This window comes from Dromiciops gliroides, chromosome 5, assembly GCF_019393635.1.
Source record: "Dromiciops gliroides isolate mDroGli1 chromosome 5, mDroGli1.pri, whole genome shotgun sequence".
Taxonomy (NCBI): domain Eukaryota; kingdom Metazoa; phylum Chordata; class Mammalia; order Microbiotheria; family Microbiotheriidae; genus Dromiciops; species Dromiciops gliroides.
The window spans coordinates 88,138,276-88,145,820 of record NC_057865.1 but is presented as its reverse complement, the minus strand read 5'-3'; positions in this window follow the sequence as shown (position 1 = coordinate 88,145,820).

Here is a 7,545-nt window from a genome sequence, read left to right as displayed (position 1 = left end):
TGGACTACACCAGAGGTGTCAAACAAAAGGCTTGTGTGCCTGCCAGCACTTCCCAGTGAGACCAGAATCAAATTAAAATGTAATTGGGAAACATTTGACAATTTAAAAAAAAATACCGTAGAGCATAGATAATGTTAATATGTGGTTTTCTAAGTCAATATGTGGCCCATAGGGATCCTTATGTATAGTTTAGTGGTCCCATTTCTATTTGAGTTTGACACCCCTGGGCTACAGGTATTTCTTGAAGGAGAAGAAATGCCCCCATTCCACCAGGTCCTACTTGAGCCATGGCCCTGGTTGCTCTATGCTAGTTCCATCTCTGGGTAGCAGAGAGTCAGAATAGCGTAACAAAGCAGCACTGGAGGCAGAGTCCGGAAGAACTGGGTTCAAGTCTTGCTTCAGATACTTATTAACTACATGACTGAGCAAAGTATTTAACTTCTCTCAATCTGTTTCTTTATTTGTACAATTAAGATTTGATCCTCTATGATTGTTTGCAGCTTATTATGACATGGAGTGGTCAGTAGCCAATTTTTGTTGCTTCTTACCTACTGATCCCACTTTTAAGTCTGATCCATGCTGATTCTTCAGATGCTTTGCTGGTACAGATGGTTCTTGAACCAATCTAAACCAAGGGGCTTCAGGTCAGAGCCTCAGGAGAAAGGAAGGGTCGACAACATTAAGGCCTGCAGGACCTTAGGGCTGCCAACACAGGCCAGAGTGAAGGAGTGGAGCCAGTTGGGCTGTAAGCATTTCCTCAGGTAAGAAGAAAGACAATCTGCTACCAGGTTCCACTTAAGATATGGTCTTGGTTGTTCTAGCTCTAGGCACAGGGAAGGAGATATAAAACACCAGGAGAGTCAACTTTGCCTCTCTTCCCTCTCCAGTGTCTTTTTTTTTTTTTGGCAGGGCACTTAACCTTAAGTGACTTGCCCAAGGTCACATAGCTAATAAGTGTCAAGTGTCTGAGGCTGGATTTGAACTCAGGTCTTCCTGAATCCAGGGCCAGTGCTTTATCCACTGCGCCACCTAGTTGCCCCTCCAGTGTCTTTTAAAGATCTCTACTCTTGGGGGCAGCTAGGTGGCACAGTGGATAAAGCACTGGCCCTGGATTCAGGAAGACCTGAGTTCAAATCTGACCTCAGACACTTGACACTTACAAGCTGTGTGGCCCTGGGCAAGTCATTCAACCTTCTTTGCCCTGAGGGGGGAAAAATACCTCTACTCTCCTGAGCCCACTTATCACCCCAATCAAATACATATCCAGCTCCAAAGTTCTTTATTTTTGTATATTTTTTCAATAAAATTTTACTGCTTTTTTTCTTACAACATTCTCACTTTCCAATGACTTCTCCTGTTCTACACACATACACACACACACACACACACACACACACACACACACACACACACACCACCCTCCTTGTGATGAAAGCCAAGCAGAATGAACCAACATATTGGCCGTGTGTGACAATGCATGCTTCCTTTGGCACCTCTGCCAAGAAGAGGCAGGAATGCTTCACCGTGTCACTGCAATGATAAGATTGTTGCTCCATGTCTTTTATAATTGTCTTCCTTCACACTGTTGGAGCCATTGTGAACTTTTGTTCCCCTGGTTCTGCTATGGTTCATACACTTCCTCCCAGGTTTCCCTGAATTTTTCATATACACAGTTCCTTATAGTGCAGACACATTCCATTCCATCCCATTCCATTCCTCTTCGTGCCAATTTGTCCAGGCCTTCCTAAACTGATGGGCACTGTTTCCAACTGATCATTCAACAAGCACTTACTACATACCAGGCACACATTCCTTTGCTTCCAAAAAAAGGGCTGCTATAAATATCAGCTCCATGTTCCCAACTGCATACCTACTGGCCATCTCCATCTTCATGCTCTGTCAATACTACAAACTGAATTCATCAGTTCCCAACTTATCACATTCTAATTGGCACCACTGTTACTTGCAATATATTTTTCATCTTCCCTATTATATTGTAAGTTCCTTTAAAGAGGGGACTTGCCTTATTTCATCTCTATATTTCCAGCACCTAACAGTTGCCTGTACACAGCAGGAACTCAATACAGGTGTTTTGCTCAGCTATTGTATTGAATATTATGCAGATAAAACCAGAGTAAGCCCATGGCCAAGTCTGCAGGAAAGGCACGCATTTATCTTCTTCCCATTTTAAAAAAGAGAGAGAGAAAGAAAGTCAAAGGGTCTGTTTGTGTTTCTGGTGGCTATGAAATAAAGTCTGGCAATTTAAATTTATGCTCTGATATAAATGTACATTAATATTCTGCTTATTGCATCAACACAGATATAAACTGTGTGGCACAGAACATAATTAGGAGCGATTTATTTTAATTAAGGTGTATTACTAGATGTAAAATGTAACATCCTTGGAGATGCATCATTAATTCTTCTGAGCAACATATGCAAACATCATCCTGTTGTGTTGTAAATATGTTTGCTGCCCAACACATCCCTTTCAGAGGCAAGCAAAGCATTCACCTGCTGCCTCTGTATTTGCTAAGGGGCGGCAGAGAAACCTCTAGGCAATGGGGGGGGGTGAGGGGGGGAGGGGAGATGATTGGGACACTGGGCCCAGCTCCCTGGGTTAGATAGCAGTTTGTATCATTTGAGCCCACCTGACACAATTCAGAAAGAACACAGACCAGGAGTGTGTTTCTAATAGCCGTGTGTGTCATGAGCAGATCTCAACACCTTCCTGAGCCTCAGTTTTTCCTTATGGAAAATGGGCATAATAACGGTACTATCTCCCTCATGAGATTACTGTGAAGCTCAAAGTAGATAATTTTTGTAACAGTCTGTTCACTTGAAAGTACCACAAATGTCAGTTTATGATTGTTATTATAGGAGCAAAAGGATTTGAAATTTTGGATATATGCCTTCCAAGGCTCCCTCTGCAAGCCTGTGATGCTTCTGTAATCAGAACAGTCCTACATATTGCATGACTGTTTTGTGTTGTTTAAAAATCTAAATGTGGGTTCTAATCTGTCCCCCCAGTTTTGGGGAAAAACTAGATAAAATCACTGATAAATTCACCAAGAGTTTAGGTTTTAAAGGGTTTATTAAAGGATATAAGATAGTAAAGAGAGAAAGATTGAGAACAGATTTCCTATAGCATGGAAATCCTAGTCTTCCTAAACTCCCATGTGAAGTCCTGTCACCATGCTGATCTCTACAGCCAGAAGAAGAAGTTCCCCGCCAGGTTTCCCTTCCTCCTTCATGTCCTCCTCCCAGAAATGGGAGGTTCTTCAAGCTGATGGGCTAGCATCATTCAAATTCATTCGTTCACTGGACCCAAAGGTGGTCTTGATGTAAAGTTCAAAGTTTCTAGCTTCTGAGAACAATATCCTCTTAAGTACCAGCCAGATGTGCTTACAATCCAGTTAACTGGAAGTAAGCCAGTCAGCAGTCAGTCACTCTTATCCAATTCAATCAGTTTAGATCAATCTCCAGGTGGGCCCCTGAGTATCTGCTAAATCCCCTCATCTACCACATTCCATTATCTCACGCAGTTTTGTGGACCATGTGAAAAATGGTTCAGTGGAAAATGTGCTGAGCTTGGAAGCTAAAAAATTCTGCATTTACTACACCTGTGTGTGACCTTCAGCAAAGTGACTTATCTGGGCTTCAGGTTCACACCAGGAGGTGGCCATTATAATAAGGTCATTTATGGTGTTAGGATTGTTTCTTGTCCTTCCCTCCATCCTCAGCACCTAGCACAGTGTCTAGCCCACAACTACTTAAAAATACTTGACTGATGGACTGCTAAGGATCCTTCCAGCTCTAAGTCTATGATCATGATCCACTGTAATACTTTCTGTAGTCCATGTCAGTCAGCAGGCCCCAGCTCTTTCCTCATCGCTCCCACCCATAGCAGACTGTGAGTCTTACAAGCTGTCATTTTTTTCTCTTGGTGCTCATCTTGTTATGGCTGTTGATCATTCTGAAAGAGGACCAATGACATCAGAAGGGTGATGTCTTGACTTGAAAGTGAATTGGATTTAAGGGAAGCAGAGAAGTGCAGAGTCATCAGCCTCACTCTCTCCCCCAGTCATCAGAGTCCAGTGACAAGACATAGGTCAGGATGACTGGCGATGGCCCAGGATGCAGTGGGAGACCTTGGCCTTTTTTAAGCTAAGGTTTTTCCCAGGTCTGTTTGTCTGAGGCAATGCCCATTCAGTGATTAAAGGCTCATCTTAGCACACACAGGGAGGTGATAAAGCAGGAGGAGCAAGGGCATTGAGAGTCAAAGGCCATGGGTTCAATCCCCCACCCCACCTCTTCTCCTTACAGTGATCCTTGGCAGGTTATTTCATCTCTGTAGATCTTGGTTTCCTCATTTGACAAAAGATGGAGTGGGAATGATATAAAAATGGATTGGAATAAGCATGTATTAAGAGGCTACTTATGTGCCAGGCACTGTGCTAATCATTTTACAATCATTTTGATCCTGAAAACAACCCTGACAGGCAGGTGCTATGATTAGCCCCATTTTATAAGCAAGGAAACTGAGGCAAACAGAGGCTAAGTGACTCATCCAGGGTCACACAGCTAATGTGTCTCTAAGGCTGATTTGAACTCAGGTCTTTTCTGTTCCAGGGCCAGTGTTCTTTCTACCTCCAGAGGAGTTCTGAGATCCCTTCTAGACCTAAATCTCTCCTCATAAGCCTTAGGATCAGTTTCTCCAGACAGCAGATCAGTGCAGTACTTTCTCTTTCAGCCCCCCCCCCCTTCTCTTATCTTTCTTTCTGCCTGATCTCTGGGGGCAATTAAAGTTGTTCTGACAAAGCCAGACCTCATCCAAGAAGAAAAGCCAACATAGCAGGCTCGAGTTTTCACAGTAACAGAGAGTTCCAGAAATGAATGGCATCTTCCATGGCTTCTCTAAGCAAGTCCCTTCCCTCCAAGCCTCATCAGATGTCTTTAAAAGTAGTAAGGGCTGAGGAACTGCAGATTATCGGTGTTGAGAGAAACCTCAGAAGCCAACTGGTTTGACTTGTGCCTGAAGGAGAACCTCCTCTTGGGTGCTCATTCAGCCTTTCCTTGAATAACTCTAGCAAAAGATAATTCATTGCCCCACAAGGCAGCCCGTGATTCTACTTTTGTACATTTCTGACCATTGTAAGTTTTCCCTGAAGTCAAGCCTTCATCAGTCTCTCTGAAACTTCCACCTGTCGCTCTTTGTTCTGTCCTCCGGGATCAAGCAGAATAAATCCAGTTCCTTTTTCACATCATGGCTACCATTTTGTTCCGGCTACCATTGCAGACTGCTGTCCCACATGGGCCCCTTTGCGTCATCTGTCCTGGGCTCCACCATGATAAAACAGCTGAGATTACAGTTGACAAGGGTCAATAGGGGATCAATAGCTGAAACAAGCCACTGACCATGCCACATGTTACAGTGGTAAAAAGTCTTACTGGTTTTGTAAATGAGGATGAATGGACCACAGATCCACTGGAAGGAACTCTGGAACTAATAAGGTCCAATCTCTTACATTTTACAGATCAAGAAACTGAGGCCCAGAGAGGTAAATGACTTGCAGCTAATGTCATGCAGCTAATGAATCTCTGGCAGGATTTGAAACCAGGTCCTCCTAATTCTAAACCCAGCTCCCTAACTGCTTTCCACAAGGCCTCTTGAATTAGTGTTACTCTTCTGCATCCCTCAACTGTGTCTCCAACTCTTATAAAAAAAATATCTCTCTGAAACTGAGGAATGGGGCATCTCCTATTGCTCTTAGAAGCCATGACTGGTGGGAGGTTGGGAAAGAGAGAAAGTCCTATAGGCACACTGATTCCCTTGAACTCTCAAACAGCATGGATTTACTCCAGGGCTGTCAGGGTTAGTTTTGAGACCTCTAAGGGTGTGGCCAAGTTTTGCCTGCCAAAAGCAAGGCTCCCCTTTGGATTCAATCAAGGACAAACCTGTTTGGTCTAGTGAAGGGATAATTGATGTGGCCACATTTTCACAGCTTAATACCTTATTATCTATACCTGACTCTGTGACTAAAAGAAAATCAAATGATCAAAGACCAACTACCCCCCTAAAGTGGAAACATATTGAAGGAACTTTTGCTATCACACTTTATTGAAGCCAAAATCTATCACCCTCATGTCTAGATTATATTTCATTTTTGACATTTTAGATTGCAGAGACCTCTTAGAATCCTCTCTCTCTTCAAGAGTTCTTTCCTGATCTTCCCAGTTAGGCACACTTACTAGCTATGTGACCCTGAGCAAGTAACTTAAACTCAGACAGCCTCAGTTTCCCCAAATATAAAATGAAGATAATTATAGCACCCATCTTTCAGGGTTGTGAGGACTGATGAAATATTTGCAGTGTTTAGCACAATTCCTGGAACATAGTGGATGCTTATTTCCTTCCATTCCTCCATTACTTCCTTCTTTCTTCACTCTGTACCCTCCTCTCACAAATAACTTTGTATATTTTGAATTTATTTGTCTATATACCTATTTCCTCAAAGTGGATTATAAATTCTTTAAGGGAAAGGACTATTTCATTGTTTATTGTTGTATCTCTAGCACAGTGCCTGGTACATAGTGGGTACTTAATAAATGCTTACTGAAGAAGGAGATGGATGGATGGATGAGAACAAAATAGATGAATTTAAGAAATTTCAACATAGACTCTACACAGCTATAGTTGTGATCAAAATACTGTCTGACTGCAAACCTAAGTGCACAAAGTTACTAGGCAGAAAGTCCACTGCCTAGAATCATTACTTATCTGGTATATGAAACTTGATTGAGTAAGCTCTTGGATTTCATGACACAATAGCTCCAATAAACCTCTAAATACTGCCACAGGACAATTCCTGGAGCAGCAGAACCCACCAAAGAATGGGCTGAGATTTTCCAGCCAAAGACAGCTTAGACGGTTAGCAGGAGAGGGCTGCTGTGCTGGGGCAGAAGTGGAGACTAACACCACAGTCACAATGATACAGATCCAGTCCCAGGCAGGCCTCACCAGAAAAAGAGACCCCCCTGAGCCTCTGAATCAGCTGCAGTAACAGTGTCTTCTGGAACTAAGCTCACGGTCTGTTGAGAGGGCTGAGCAGTTGGCCTGAGGGAGATTACAAGGGTCTCTCTGCTGGTGCTGAAGTGGAACTTGGGTGTTCCACCGCTGCTGGGAACCAGGAAGTAGGTAGGCTTGAGTGGCTGTGGCCCAGTGGGGGAGGGGTGCAGGCTGACAACCACAGGACACAAAGTTTTGCTGCCTGGTTAATTAGCAAGTTGGCCTACAGACCAGAGAACAGGTCAGGCAAGTGAAGAAGCTGCTCCTTCTTAAATCATACCACCTGGGATCCCGTGAAGCTTGGGACAGTGCAACCTGGAAATAGTGCCCCACTTTAAGAAGGAGTTAAAAGTCAAGTAAAACACAGGCTAGATGATCAGAGAGAGAAAGATGAGAAAGTTTTTTTAGTGACAAGGAAGATAGAGGTGCACCCTCAGAAAAGGATAGCAATGTCAGGGCTCCTACATCCAAAGCTT